Source organism: Phalacrocorax aristotelis, chromosome 3 (genome assembly GCF_949628215.1).
Source record: "Phalacrocorax aristotelis chromosome 3, bGulAri2.1, whole genome shotgun sequence".
NCBI lineage: Eukaryota > Metazoa > Chordata > Aves > Suliformes > Phalacrocoracidae > Phalacrocorax > Phalacrocorax aristotelis.
In genome coordinates, this window is record NC_134278.1 from 106,588,200 (window position 1) to 106,602,329 (window position 14,130).

Below are 14,130 nucleotides of genomic sequence, written 5' to 3' on the forward strand. Positions count from 1 at the left end.
GGGCGGAGGCGGGAGGGGAGAGAGAGGGGACTATTTCCCCCCGGCGGCGCAGGGATGCCGGCGGGGAGGGGCGGAAATGTGTCCCGCGGGGAGGGGCGGGAGGTGCCGCGGCCGTGGCGTGGGGGTGGTGTGGGAGAGAAGGGGGCGCGGGTCGGGGGCCCGACCGGGGGACAGCGGAGTGGGGCCTGTGGGGAGCGGCCGCCGGCGGGGCCGGGGGGCGGGCATCTCGCGGGGCGGGTTTCGGCGGCCACAGCCGGTGGCGGCCGCCGGCGAGGGCCGGGGCGGTGCGCGGTCTCCTCGGGCCGGCAGGGCGGCCTTCCCGGCCGCGGCTCCTGGGGAGGTTTCAGACCAGGGTCACGTCAGGTGGAGGGGATTAAGGGCACCGGGAAGCCGGCCCCAGAAACGGGCAGCGTTGCGGGTAGTTCGAGGCGCTGTGAAGCGTGTGTGCAGTGGTGCTGGCTTGTCTTTCTAAACGCACAGAATTATCTTTTTCTATTTATTTAGCATAATTCCAGTGTGTTACCAAGTGCTCAGGTGTCATCATCCAGTTAATATAAAAATATCCTCGTTTTAAGAGGGGAAAAAAAAAAAACATTGAGACTGGCTCCGGGTAGAGGCTGAGCTACAATACGGTAACAGTCTTGTTACTTCATCTAGAGATCAGTTTGTCTGGCTTATATCCATGCACATATATCTAATGTAATTGTGGCTATACTTGAAATATGTGTTAAAGGTATTTTTAATAATGCAGCGATAACTTGGCAGGCTGATTTCCTGATGTAGGAAAAAAAGTATGAACTTAACTGTTAAACATTGCCATATATTGTAGTCAAGTCTCATTTTCCAACTAAGACTATCTGACACAATCCATTATACTTTGTCACATCTCAGCTATTCTTCCCAGATTTTGCCCTGGCAGCTGCTGCCCCAAGTTGGTTGACTGATTTAAGAGCGCTAGCTAGAATGGTATAGCTGCTTTCTTAGAGTGAGATTAAGGAAAGATGACTACTTGTGTCCCGTCTTCTGACTACCAAGTGTCCCTAACACTTTACAGTAGGGCTGTAACACAATGTAGTTTGCCATGCTTGCAGGGTGCTCTTGTTTGATACTTGCCTCAAAATCAGCCCAATATGGTCGAATTCTATAATTTTGAAAAACCTCTGATTTATGTGTGCCTCTTAGAATATGGTGGGAAAATATCAAGATTCTTGCTGCTCTGGGAATATTGTGGTCTTTGAAGAACTGTTTTTGAGACAGCTTTCGTCAGCTGACCATCAAAAATGGGAGAAAACAAGCTCTGACTCCTGTATGTTTGCTGTTCTCTCTCCCCAAGAATTGGAAAAAAAGATGAGTGAGGAGAAGGTAGACACAAAGGTGGTTGACTACCTGCAAGTGCCTCAACAATTGAGGGGAAAAAAGCTGCAATGTGATCTCACATTTTAATGTACACAAAAGAATTCACGTAAGAGAAAGCACTCACAAATACCAGAAGCACAGGAAAATCTTCAACCAAGGTTTGCACTTTTTAGATTCAAAATCAATAAGAAAAACTTGCAGGAAATTGGGCATTTCTATTTTAGTTCTCATAAAACTGAGTGTTTGAGGATTTTTAGCTTTCTAAGGATGTGAGGTTTGGGCACATTTGCAGCATTGTGACTCTGTATGTCTGCCAGTTCTTTACTGATAAAGCCAAAGCCACTGGACATTTTAACAAGCTGTTACATCTTTCAGGAATACCAACTTGTTACAAGTGTTGTGAAGGTAATCACCTGAAAAGAAGAAAGATTCCTTGTCAGTATGGCTGGGAGGAAAGTTGTCTTAAGAGTGTGCCCCTTTTAGTTTGTTATTTGTCTGGCTACTGTTAAAACTGCATTTTAGAGGCTATGTTAAAAGAACATAGGCTCACTAAGTCAAGGACTTAAGTATTGCCAAATGTATGTAGTGATTTTTTCCCCCATGTAATCTTAAAAGTTGGATTGCCTTGGAATATGCCTTCTCGTGTACAGAAGTCTTCCTTTTCTAAAAATGTTTTTCTCCAACTCCTCCCCCTGTTCCTCTGTCACATTCACTATCCGGGTGCTCACAGATTAGACTGTAGTTTGTGAGATTAGTCCTGCATCTGTTGTAGATAATATATATAAGGAATTAGCTTAGACTAATATTACCATATGTATCCTTATTCTTAATTTTTCTATCTAAGGGTAAGCCATAGAGGATAGCAGTGTAACCAATGCCTTCAGAAGGTATGACTTGGGCCAGTCTAAAGATTCTTTTTGTGAGCCTGCCAGTTTTTCATTCTTCTTAAAACTTACTTCCCAAAGTCATAGTTTTGGGGGAAAGGTTGTATCTGGGCAGGAGGGGAGGGATTGCTGGAGTGCAAAGAAGATTGCGACAGAGAGGAAGGGGATTAAGGAATGGAGAGGTTGCAGACAAGGAAGGTGAAGCTGTTGCTTCTGCCTTTTGACAGAGTTGCTGCAAGGTTTTAGTAGAAATAGAAGCTCAAAGGGAAAGAGCTTTCACTGTCCATGAATTAACTGAGCTTCGAACACATGTGGCTTCTGGGGGTGCTCCACGTGGTTTGAGACCTCTTGCAATTATCTTTGTGAGAGCAGGTTCTTGGAATTCATTGCTTAAAATTAGGCTCTTAGACTGTGGATGTCTGCAATTCGTTATTACTACCTTGCAGTGAGGATTAACGATAGTATTAACAGTTGAGTGGTGAGCTATGGGAAAGCAAAAACTGTTCATTCAGAACAAGATAATTTCTTAAAATACTAGATGGTTCCACATGCCTGTATTACTATAGAAGCATTTAAGTTTGAAAAGACCTTTAAGATCACCAAGTCCACCTGTAAACCATGTCCCTAGACACCACATCTACATGTCTTTTAGATACCTCCAGGGATGGTGTCTCCACCACTTCCTGGGCAGCCTGTTCCAGTGCTTGATAACCCTTTTGGTAAAGAAATTTTTCCTAACACCCAGTCTAAACCTCCCCTGGCACAACTTGAGGCCCTTTCTTCTTGTCCTCTCACTTGTTACTTGGGAGAAGAGAGACCCCCGCCTCTCCACAACCTCCTTTCAGGTAGTTGTAGAGAGCGATAAGGTCTCCCCTCAGCCTCCTCCAGGCTAAACAACCCCAATTCCCTCAGCCGCTCCTCATAAGACTTGTGCTCCAGACCGTTCACCAGCTTCATTGCTCTTCTTTAAATGCACTTCAACACCTCAAATGTCTTTCTTGTCTGTTATGTCCATCTTGCCTATGAAATTGCTAACTCATGAAAAGTACTGCAGATCACATGCTTGGTCTTTTTGTCTTACGGTGAGTGTTTTAGACTTTCTGGGTTTTTTTTGGAAAGAGTGTTTTGGCAGTTCCTTGGCTTGGGAATGTCACTTTATACCATTTAAAATCTGTGTCTTTTTAGATCTTTTTAAAAGCAGGTCAAATCAATTTGTGTTGCTTCTTCAGCAAAATTACAAGTGTATAATGTGTGTTGTGTAAAACAGAAAACAGGATGACCATGAACTCTTCTGGCAATATCCAGCCTGGAAACTTGTGCTTTAATGTGAAGATTTATAATTCCCTTTGGTATGAATGTTTCATAAAGACAAGTATGCTCTTTGTCTTCCTAAACACATTAAGAAAAGCATGGCTGGAATCAAGGTAATTTCAGATAAATTACACTGCTTGGAGTCTGTTCACTCCTCTGCTGGAAAATATATAGGTGTCGTCTGTCAAGTACTGTGTTTCTTTTATATTAAACACAGCTCAGCCTGCTGGGTGGTAAGTGGGAGGCTTAGAGTGGACAGGGTGAGATTTACTGATGGTGGTTGCTCTGTTCCAGGCAACATTCTCGAATTTTCCAAAGGGCTCCATGTTTTTAGTGAACCAGTGGAAGATGATGGAAGCTATGAGTTTTCTACAGCCCTGGAAAATCAGGCCATTGGTCTCAAGATTGGCACTTGTTAGTATTTCTGAATTCTAGTATTAATGTTTTATTAAGGCAGAAAACAGTAAAAATTTGTTTTATAGCTGGTCAGTGAAATGCAACAATAAAACATTCCCTGACTTGCTGCTGTTCATATGCCCTGACTGAGATTTGAGATTTTTTTCTTTGATTTATTTTTGTAGCACTGTCTTCCCGTTTGAGGCTTCGAGAGCTATCTGCTCTCCAAATCTGAACAGAATTCTTCTGCAATTTAGTTAGCATCATAGAGTATAGACTGTGTGTATAAGGACAGTCAGTAACTAACTCTTGGGATATGGGGAAAATCATGTTGTAGTTTCTTTGAGAAGTTTAAGGATTTCAGCAGTTGTGAACACTTTCCTGTTGTTGTTTCACCTGCCACCAGCTGATCAAATCATACTCTTCTGAAACCTTTGCCAAAATTTGAGACTTAGGCTGTGTTGTACAGTGTTGGTGGTTGATATGTTGAATGAAACAGCGGATGTTAGGACTTGGCATACTGTTAAAAATAGTATTTTGAAATGGTTTGTTGCACTGTAGGAAGGCTTATCCAAGAGCTAGCATAATGGGTAGTACTAACATTCATCTTGTTCAGTACTTTGATCCTGACAGTTATGAACAGCAAAGTCTATGGAGGAACTTATTTTGGGGCAGATGCAATAGTCTCCATTCTCTCTTGGCAAGAAGCCTGTTCTTGGTCTTCTAAAGATTTATTGAAGCTATAAAGTGTAAAGCTTGGTATCTTTTGAAAAAAAAATTATAATTTTGATTCTTCTAGATGTGTTAAGAAAATATCTGTTCCACCTTTACTTATTTGGAGATTGTTGTTTCAGTGACTTTCTATAGCAGTGAGTTCTACTTACACTGTATGACAATTTTTTTTTCTTTTGAAAGAAAAATGAAAAATTTTCCAAACTTTCAAAATTTTTCTTGACGGGAGGGACAGGTGTTCCTGATCAGCCCTTTCAGTCTCATTATTTCATTTCTCTACATTTAACCTGACTATCTGGTAAGCTGTACTGTTTACAGAAAGTAAAGAGCGTTCTGCGTCCAGTTGATTATCATGACACTCTGTGGGAAAAGCCTGAGTTTAGCTGGCTTAACCTTATGTTATATAGGCAACTCGGGGCAGTAGGTTATTTCAGAAAGTCACTTTACAGACATCATTTAACTACTTGCATTTTTTCTTAACCTCTTCAAAGTAAATTTTGGCAACAGCTGGTAGTATGTCTTTGAATCAGAACATTGGCACTCAGTATTGTCTGTGAATAATCTCAGTCTGTGTATGAATAGCTCAAGTATGTGGCTGAAATGGCAGCATGTCTCTACAGATAATTGGGTTTAGGGCCAGTTGTCTCCCACAGGAAAAAAAAAAGGCATTGGTAAACTGGGGTGCTTTTACTTTGTCCTGTTCTACTTTTGCATACAGTTACCTAAACTGTTTTTCATAGGACTGTTCAGTGGAAAGCAGATCTCATCTAATTGATACTTAGAGCTGTTAGACTTCCATAAGAAATGTAATTTTCCTGCGTGGCATCTGGGTTTTTTGTGGGTTGGTTTGTTTGTTGCTTTGTTTTGTTTTTAAACGCAAAGCAAGTGCTTTGGTTTTATGCACTTAGTGAAATGTGTGCTAAACTTATGCTCTATTCTTTCTTGCCAGGTTGTCCATTGCTGTTGTACCTGAAGAGGTGACCATTTGCTGTGAGTCAATGACATTTATGCTCCCTCCTATTTTTTCTCCACCCTTTCCTTCTGTGAAGTACGTTATGAAAGGAATGTACTGTGCAAGATTTTCTTGCAGTTAATAATACCAAAATTCCCTTTCTCGAGAGAAATGTCCTTTAACACATATCAGAGCATAATTTTTTTATTCTGGTATGTTACTGTATTGTGTTGTTAATCCTGAAACAGAGGGAAGCTTGCTCCAAACAGTTTACTGTTTAATGAGGATCCAGTCAGTGTGTGTAACCAACATCAAGAAAACAAGGGGGAGTAAGGGAAACATCAGTAATATGTTGATGTGAACAAACCAAGGTAAAATTACTGTAACCTTGCACTGCCCATCCATTTAAGACACAGTGTTGTTGTACAATTGATCTTGAGGGATTTTAAAGAACGGAAGGTAGTAGTGTTAAGAACCTCATTTGAGGAAGAACTTTGCATGTGAAAAAAGTATAGAGTGGTGTAGTAACCAGTAGTGGCAGCTTGTTTTGCTGTATGTCCTGGGCCTTGGACCATAATAACATTTTTATGCTGCAGCATACTGGCACCTCCTGCTATATTTTGTTCTTGATAGCTTATCCTACCTGGCTTCTTGTGGTTTAAGGGTGGGGAAGGGGAGCATAAAGTAGAAAATAACACTGACTGTGTGTGACCAAAAGAAGGTTCCTGAGGTATTACAAGAGTTGGTGTTTTTTTTTTCCATCTCATGGTTTCTATAGAAAAGTATATACTGTTTCTTAGAAATCCCTGTGTTACGGAGCTGTGGTGGATTTTGGAGGTCAGTGCGGCTGGACCGTATAGATATCAAAACATTATTGCTATACAAGTACCATATCATTTCCTACTGTAACTATTATTTGGCTGATGTAATGATCCACAGTTCCGGTATACAATTTATGAAAGATCAGCGAGAGGTTCTCTTTTGAGAATATCTCTAAGATGGAGTTGCAAGCAATAAAAATATAATTGCTAATTAATTTTTCTGAAATACGTAAGATTTATTTCCCACATGGAAATTGTTGTTATAATACCATTGCACTGTTGGTTTTTTTTTTCTAGGAGTGAAAGTGGTTCTCTTAAGTGTATTCTGTTAATAAGAAAACCCCAAACCCAACAACAAACACCTCAATATGGCTGTGTCTGGCTCTTCAGGTTGTATTATATATATAATGCTTTCTGGACAATGATCACAGAATCTTAGGTTGGAAGGGACCTCAGGGATCATCTAGTCCAACCTTTCTGGGAAGAGCACAGTCTAAACAAGATGGCCCAGCACCCTGTCCAGACAACTCTTAAAGGTGTCCAACGTGGCTGAGTCAACCACTTCCCTGGGGAGATTATTCCAATGGTTGACTGTCCTTATGTGAAAAATTTCCCTCTGATGTCCAGTTGGAATCTCCCCAAGAGCAATTCCTGTCCATTCCCCCTTGTCCTTTCCATGTGACTCCGTGATTCTCTTTTCTTGTGTCAGAAGTGGATAAAACTACATAAATATAAAACTGTAATCCACAATCTAGCATCTGAGGGTATGGATGGATACATAAAGGGTCAGTCTACACTAGGAAAATACGCCTTGGGAAGATTCAGCAGTTCACAGTATTTCTACTGGAGTGTTTGTTGAACCAAGAGGAAAAGCAAAACCTCATGCTTGTGTAACTCTAGGGTGAAAATGCTGGACACCACTAGGACCTTGCTGTCACTGGTTTCCACAACAGTTTTTTAGAAAAATACCCACTTCAAATTCACTCTCAACCAATATATTAAATACTCTTATGCTGGAGGTGAAGTTTTTACTTGCTCATATGTAGTTTACTAGCTTTCATGTAAATTACATCCCTTTTAATGAAGGTGGCTTTTATCCTCAGTTTGAGGGTCTACCTCATTAAAACTTGAAATATGTTATAGTCTGGGAACCTGTTAGAGGTCCATTTGTGGTAGACATCTAGTGTTCTGAAAAACCAAAGAGATGACCCAGGTTTCAGGGTTGCATCCCACTGCTAGAGATCCACTCCCTACAGATACTGCAGAACTGCCAAAGGCATCTCTGATAGAAGTGAACATTTATATATGAAATATCAGCAGAAGCATCATCTAACAAGCATGTGTCTTGGCCCAACCACTCATTCCCTAACCTCCCTTAAAGCCATACACTGTATTTTGGTTAGGTAGCTGGAGATGGTTTTGGATATTATGGTGCATCTTTTTTGAAGAATGTGCTGATATTTCACTGCACTGTGTGACCCTACACAGAAGCTTTCCTATCAATTAACTGCTAGCAGCCCTTGCTTCACAATAATGAATAGAAGCACAAAAAGGAATGCTGTTCTATTTGTTTAAACACTTTGAATTTCATAGAGCATCTATATTCATGTCTGAACATCTGCAAAATGTGAGCTCCTTTTGAACATTATACCTGGCAGTGCCTGCGCTGAATATATTGTAAAAAAACCTAACCAAAATTAGAAAAGGCATAAAAATCCCCACAGCAGGTATCCAAATACTTATGAAAATCAATAGCCTGTCACACTTTAGGGACATCTGATATTAGTCACTAGGACCAGATACGAGTCCAGTGCTGATAAAGGCCCTGTAAAAATGCTATTAAGATATGATCAAACTTAGAAAATTAGGAATTTTTCTCAGTGCAACTGCAGAAGATAACAGTAAGAGATTAGTTAGAAGGAGAAAATCAGTAATCACTATATTTAAATTTTAAAATTTAGAAGTGGCATTACTAAGCTAGTTACAATGTGGTTTGGGTTGGTTGGTTTGTTTGTTTGTTTGGGGTTTTATTTTTTTGTTTCTTTCTTTCTTTCCAGCAATTCTCGTGAGTTTTTTTGCTACTTCTGTGCGTCCCTCCCACTGTCAAAGAATGCAGCAGAGTTCTGTCTACATGGAAAGCAAATACTGCAAGTAATCTAGTCTGTTGACAGGAAGATCAGTAAGTGGGAAATATGTGATGAAATGTTAGTCTCAGTAAAACTGAAATTAAGTAAGAAGAGTCTGTTTTGCCCTTTTTTCCTTCCCTGTTGTAAGGGATTTTTTTGAGGCGGGGGTTGGTTTCTGTCTATTGACAAACCTTCTAAAATTGAAATTGTACAAGCAGCAGAAATGGTCAGTAAGGTCATGAGGAAAGAGATCAACTTTATAAAATACATAACTCCAAAATAGGAATTCTGAGTATGGGTAAGGCAAAAGTATGAAATACAAGCCTTACGCAAGAGAGTTCTTCACTGTGTTGAGTGTAGTTTTATACTGGGTACTTTTTGAGGTTGTTTCTTGGAGAGACTACTGTAAAAGAGGCTCTCACTAACGGTGTTGTTTACCACTGTCAGCCTCACAGGTAGGATGCTTCTGTCCAGAGAACAAGCAATGAGAATTTTAATATTGTTCTGCTTTTTAATTTAAACTACAGAGTTTAGGCTACATAGTAGAATTTGGGGAGTCTGACTCCTCATTATTTAGGAATTCTTCTTCATATTATTACATTGTTGGAAACTGCTGTATAGTAGAATCCAAGATTTGATCAGAAAGCTAATCACATGGTTTGGGTCAAGGGCAGTGGCTAAAAGGGGATGTTTTAGGGCCAAAGTAGGAAAAAAGAGATGGAAAACCTGCTAGCTAGTGCAGGAGCAAGAATATTTCTGACTAGGAATCATTTTTCTGAATCTAGGCTTAAAATAGCTAGGTTTTGTTTTTATTCTTTCTACAACATTTTGTAAAAATGTAGGATTAAAAGTAGCTTTTTTATATTGTTGAAGTAGGGACTACTGGACCACAGTTGAGAGATAAAAATGCAGTCAGTAACTTAACACAGTAATATAGCCTGCAACGTTCCTTGCCACTTAACCAACAACTATCACCCAGAACTATGGGTTCCTAGGCTTATTGTGACAGGCATGCAAATAAAAATATTTATTACAATTGTTGAGTGGGGGGCCCTGCATTCTCTTAGAATTCAAGCAAGGTGCACCCGAGTTGCTTCATTTTGCCATATTTTATGTTGACCCAGACACAGGAAAACTGAAGCCAACCGAAGTACACAATAAAAATGTTAATGAAAAACCTACCAGACCTGGAACCAAAGAAACTTGGTGAATATCTTTTCCTCCTCTGGGTAATAACGCTTCAGTGGGTTGCTGCCCCTGCTCTGAGAGAGACCATAAGCAGGGCCGGACAGGAGAGGGTGGAGCCAAGCCGGCTGGGTAGAGACACTTGCAGTGAGGAGAATGGCGATAGTAGCTGATGTCCTAATCTGGATGTGGGGGCGGGTTTAGTGTTGAGTTGTGGTTTGGGTTTTTTTTGTTGTTTTGGTTTTTTTTTCCTAGATCTGGAAGGGCAGCAGGCTATCTCCTGTTGAAATAAATGGAGATGGACATGCTGTCCAAACAGGGAAATTTTTTCTATGCCCTTTTGAGCTGTTCTAAGAAGGAACAGTTCTTCCCTGTTAGCCCACACTCCAAATGTTAGATGTATAAATAAGAGACTGGCTGTGTACTCCCTCATCAGTTTCATTTTGAGATTTTTTTCTTCTATCCAGAATGTAGGATTTTTAAAGTTTTTTTCCCGTATTAGTTACCCATAAAAAGTCTGGAGGAAATTCAGTAATTCCAAAACTGGAAAAGTGTCCATATTTATTTTTTGACAAATTTGTTATGGCTATTTGGGAATACTAACATTCCTTAATTCTTAGGTCTACAGTCTGCTGTGCAGCTGGTTATTTCTTTGAGTTAAATGTTTCATTTAATTTTAGACCGCAGAAATAATGGGACCTTTAGGAACCTCAGACTGAACTTTGCCAATGCCTGGACCACTTTGGTTAAAATGAGTTGTAGAAATAAATGGAACAGTTTCAGTAAGATGCACAGATCTTTTCCCGCATTCTTTCCTTTTGATAGACATGCGCGTACTTGTTGAACTATGGACTTACCTTAGTTTTGAGGTCTGACTTGTTTCTCATTGTTTTTTCCATAAAGTAACAATGTTAATCACAAGGAACTAAGTATTCATGTACGTGTGTACTTGGGGACCTTAGCCTGCAGACTTTTGGGGATAAGAATTTGTAGAGTAATGACTGCTTTATTGATTTTAATCTAAAAAATTTAAAATTATAGTTGTTTTTTATCTTAGTTTGAATTCAGAATGTCCTTTTTTTGTTTGGTGTCTGTATGGTGGAGTAACTTGTGCATTACCTTCTGTAATTTGTTATCCTACCAATTAATGTATTTTATCAGTTTAGCAAAAGCTATATCTTAGCATACAAATGGAACTGAATTTAAAGATCGAATGTTCTTTTTATTTTCAGGGGTGGTGGTAGTTTGTTATAACTTTGTGTTGTTATGATTCTGGTTTTTGACAGTTTCTTTTTTATAAAGAACTTATTTTATAAAGAACAAAAGGTAGTCTGCAAAACAGAGTGGAAATCAAACCAGCCTTGAATAAAACCAGTGCTTTTCAATAGAAATCAAATAAATTTTGAGCAGGTGAGACTTCCCTAACCATTGTGTTTCTTTACTGATTTGATGCTGTGAATGTGAAATGACAAGACCCAAAGAACTGACAGAATCTGACGGCAAAGTCTCCTGCAACTTTGGAAGAACTGGGTTTGTCTTCATCCGTTTGAAAACTTGCAAAAGGGTTGGTGATTTTTTCTGTCCACAGAAGAAGGAGTTTTTACTAGCTTTAAAGAGCAGATGACTTGCCGGTATTTTAGAACAAGTTTTCTTATGAGATTTGTTAGATGTTGGAACAGATTATCTAGAGACACTGTATGGCTGACTCATGGCAAGTTTTTAACAGAAAACACCGTAGCATCTCTCCGGATTGAACCTTGTGACGAGATGAAAGAAAGGAGCTCTGTCCTATTCTGACGTTTTTATTTCATAAATAACACGGGGGTTTAGTGGAATTCCCACAAATTAGTGCTTGGAACTGGTGTTTTTATTGATGATGGAATTTTCAGCACATTTGTGTGTATCAACACTGGAAGCTACGGTCATCTTAGTAAATGGGTTGGCATAAATACAAGCTGCTGCCAAAAAGGGAGGTGCCTCAGCTGCCTTTCCTCATTTACCACCAGTGCTGGGTTTCTTTTCAGGCTGGTTTTCAATTCAAGTGGGGTGACAAATATTCACAGCTTAGATGAAGGCAAATCTGTTCTTTTTGCAGCAGCAGCTGCTCAAAGTGACTGTGGAACAGTAGCTTAAGGCTCTGCAGCCAAGGGACAGTCGCTTACTGGGGTACTACAAGTCCTGACCTAGGGCCTTTTTCAGGAAAAAAAACAACAGGCTGAAAGAGCAGCATAATAAAATACAGCTGAATGTCCTCTATAGCAAACTATGACATTTTGCATTAGCCTTAAGTGGAAATATTAGGTATTAAGTTCTGCCGATTAGGCTTTAGCAAACAAGCAAATTAAGCTATTCCAGTTTTCAGCTTTCCAAAAAAATGATAGCTGAAGAGCTGTAACCATCTAATAATGAAGTCAGGCAGTGTACGTGCGCTGCTTCAAGTGGGGCTTAGCTTCCAGCTTTGTATCGTTTGCAAAATCTACCAGCAATGGCAAGAAAATGAGTATAGAATACAAAATAATCACAGTGAAGCATTAACACAGTGTCCCTCTCCACTAGTGGTGCAGATTCACATCACCAGCAGGAATCCTGTTTTGCAGTGGGGAGAAAGGAGGCAGAAGATAAAGGAGAAATCTTGCATTTGCTATAACGTTTTATTTGTTTGCAGTGTTACAAGGTAGATGTAAACCCAACCTAGCTAAAATGGTACCTTTGACATGGAACTTGTGGTATTAAGCATGATGCTCTGAAAAATGAGGCGATCAGAGACCGGACCACACAACGCAACACAAACTGCAGCCAGCCCACGCTTCATGGATTTCCAGAAAAAATATGGCTTTTCTTTCTCACTGTGTGTCCCCTTGCTCCCACTGCTGTGTACTTGCTGATTCAGTTTTAAATCTTTTTCTTTGAAGGCCTCAAAGTTTCTATAATGAATGCCAGCTGCCAGGTGTCTCCAAGTCATAGATATTCCTGCAGAGCCCGGCAGAAGCTAAGATAGCATGCACTTATCTAGCCTTCTGGTACAGTGGCTTAGAGGAATAACGAAACAGTCTTCCAGATCACTCTTGGTTGTTAATGGTTGTGTAAATTCAGTGTCAAAGGTTACACTTACAATTTTTTCTGGGGAAATTGCCAGAGTGTTTGATCTCCTCAAGTTTGGCCTGCGCTGCTGAAGCTAGCAGGAACTAAATAACCTGGGGCCTTCATACTTATGGTTGCTGGGGATAGATTTAGATGTGTAAAGATGCAAATAAATGCTTCCATGCAATATTCCAGGGAGAATTAGCCTTTTTGGAAATTCAGGTGCTTGATTTTTCTCCCCTAGCCTGTCTCGCTCTGGCAGCAAATCCAGGGATGGCCAGTGTACAGTACACGACTAGTTTAAGAGTGGCTTCCATGGCACAGCTACTTTATACGCCTGGCAGCAGGGCTGGGCCATCCTGGGGTTTTAGGAGCCACCTGGGTCTCTGGCTGTGTGAGGAGGGGCTGCTGACCCTAGGATGCTCTGAGATGTGATCTGTAGCTCCTGCTGCAATGAAGTTGTCACCTGCCTCCACCCCTCGACTCTCCACAATACGTAGTGTGTGTCCTTTCCCTTAAATGCTGTGGGGAGGCAGGAGGTCGGCAGAATGAAGATCAGGCTTTTGCGGCTGCGCATGTGTACAGTCAGTGTTCAGTCACAGCCACGGCCACCCTGCCTGGCTGAATCAGACGGTGTGTGTGGCTGCGCCGGAGCTGGCTGCAGTTCCTGGCTGTACTGTGGCCAGGGCCCAAGCATTACCTGGGAGAGCTGGCTGGGCAGTGCCAAAATTCTGTGGGAGCAGTGCTAATGCGTAAAAAGCCTGAGCGACACAGCCCATCGTCTCTGCTGTGCTGTACTTGCTCCTACTGTGTGAAATAGCTTTTCCCCATACGTGCGATCATGCGGAAACATGCTCGTGTCTTGAATATGCCCTGAGATGCGGAGCCTGAAGGTGCGGCGGCACTTAACGAGGCGCTGCAGCAAGCAAATGCCAATGCCAGCGAGAAAATCTGCCTTTTGCATTGAAGAGATCTGAGTATTTTCCATTTACTGACAGATTAGTAAGGCAGAAGGAACAAAGTCGTTTAATCCCTGAATGAAAAACTGTTGTAAATTAAATATTTCAAAGAGTTTAAGACCTGTCAAAGGTTATATTTAAATAGTTTATCTCGCTGCTTCCACTGAGCTGTTAATCAGTTTGTCCATACGGTACTGAGTAGCCTTCTAAAATAAATCATCATGGGAAGGTGTGAAACACCAGCTGGGGGGATAGCGGAGAGCGGCAGCAACCTGCCGGGGGGGTGTCAGCGAGGCCTCCAGGGTTTCACTTGCTGTGAGGGAGGGA

The 14,130-nt window shown here is 41.0% G+C and overlaps 1 long non-coding RNA gene across 5 annotated transcripts; it reads left to right on the plus strand.

The window, feature by feature from the left end:
- The first annotated feature begins 218 nt into the window (after window positions 1-218).
- LOC142055256 (uncharacterized) lies at window positions 219-13,883 on the plus strand. 5 transcript variants are annotated; one of them, XR_012659857.1, is made up of 5 exons: window positions 219-3,965; window positions 5,629-5,669; window positions 5,880-6,002; window positions 6,750-6,842; window positions 8,510-13,883. It is a non-coding gene; the product is annotated as an uncharacterized LOC142055256 (long non-coding RNA). The 5 variants fall into 5 exon arrangements; XR_012659856.1 differs by lacking the exon at window positions 5,880-6,002 and having other exon boundaries at window positions 8,510-9,784; window positions 12,429-13,883; XR_012659858.1 differs by lacking the exon at window positions 5,880-6,002 and having other exon boundaries at window positions 8,510-8,631; window positions 9,703-13,883.
- Window positions 13,884-14,130: the final 247 nt, after the last annotated feature.